This window comes from Mesitornis unicolor, unplaced genomic scaffold (assembly GCF_000695765.1).
Source record: "Mesitornis unicolor isolate BGI_N332 unplaced genomic scaffold, ASM69576v1 scaffold5935, whole genome shotgun sequence".
Taxonomy (NCBI): Eukaryota; Metazoa; Chordata; class Aves; order Mesitornithiformes; family Mesitornithidae; genus Mesitornis; species Mesitornis unicolor.
In genome coordinates, this window is record NW_010184699.1 from 42,512 (window position 1) to 44,286 (window position 1,775).

Consider the following 1,775-nt stretch of genomic DNA (forward strand, 5'->3'; position numbering starts at 1 on the left):
GTCTCAGTTATTCACTCTCATGCTTAGAACTGAAAAATCTGCCCTCCGAAAGCAAAACAAAACAACATAAAACCAGAAACTGTGCATCTGCATAAAGTATCCATCACGAACTTTGTCTTTGATTTCCCTAAACATCCATGCATGTGATTCCTTTGAACAATGACATATTCATGCACTGCAAAAAAAATCTTATGGTTACTCACTTACTTATGGTCTGTGTAAAGGTTCTTACAAAGAGAAAATGAGTGGTGATTTCTAGCACCTCTTACTCCACTTCTGCTGTTTGCTCAATTTCTGTCACCTCATCAGGGAGCAGAAAGTTTGCCATGAGACTTTGATGATGAGTCACAAACCAAAAGCAATAGGCAGCAGCCAGATTCAGAGCAAAAACATCAAAACCAGCTGAGGGTGAAATGTTTATGTACCAGGGACTCATTCTCCCAGGCTTTTACATGTTTTGTTTCTCTTTCTCTTCATCAGAACAGTACTCTGCCTACATAGGACAAGATAGGGGCATGCAGCTAAGCACAATCGTAATGGTTTGTAGACTGCCTAAGATCACAGGGCTGGAAATAATACCTGGAACTCCCAACCCTGAATCACAAGCTTTGTGCAGAGTGACATTCAGGATGCAAGGGAGCTGCCCTGGGGTAGGAGAGAATGTCTTCTCATGAATGCAGAATGAGTTAAAAGACAGGAATAAATGGTCAGTTTAAGTAGGGAAGTCACTACCAGGATTCCCCAGCGATATGTGCTGATTAATGTATTGATCGTAAGTTTAGAAAAGGGTAAGAATAAGGTGGTATAGTTTGCTGACAATTCTGAACTATTTTGTGAAATAAAACAAAGGCTGACTGAGACAAGTTGCATAAGGAACCCACAGTACTGAAAAAAATGTCAGATGAAAGTCAATGTTGACTTCTGATTATGAATGTGAAGTGACGAGTGTGAGAGGAACACTGACTCTGCACACAGCATGGAAGTCTCTGAACTGGCTACTCATATTCATGAGAGAGATTTGGGAATTATAGTAGATAATTTCATGTTTAGTTTCAGTGGTTAGGAACAGTTAATTGTCATTCTACCACTATGTAAATTTAATGTGTACACCCACTTTGAAGACTATGCACAATCCTGATGATTTGATCTCAAAAAGGAGGAGGTAAATCAAAAAGGCTAGAGAACAGCTGAAAGATGGATGTAAGGTACAGGGAACTATTAAATAGACTAATATATTCCAAGATGAAAAAAGACAGTTGAAGTGGGATGCTGAAGGCCTATCAAATGGTCAACTGAAGGCAAGAGAGAAAGGAATAGTTGTTCATTGTTTTTCCCCTTTCCTGCACAGAGAATTAAAGAGGATCAGATGGAGCCAGCAGCTGGAAAATTAGAAAGAAACAGGTGGACATATTTCTTCTCATAATGGTCTGATCTGGTATGATTAATCATGTATTACATTATAGCTTAATTCAACATGAAACACCCAAACACGAATCTGAAGTTTAAGTGTATTTGGAGGGAATATTTTCCAATAGGATAAAGTCAATGTAAATCAAAATAGCTTAACTGTATAAAAACAAAGGAAGAAATGTGTAGAGGTATGGAGGGAAAAAAAGAAATAAATAGAAGGTAAATATATCTAGAAGGGCTATTGCTGTGGATGGAAAACTGGACATGAGTCAACAATGTGCGCTGCAGCCCAGAAAGGCTAACTGCATCCTGGGCTGCATCACAAGAAGTGTGGCCAGCAGATCGAGGGAGGTGGTTCTGCCTCT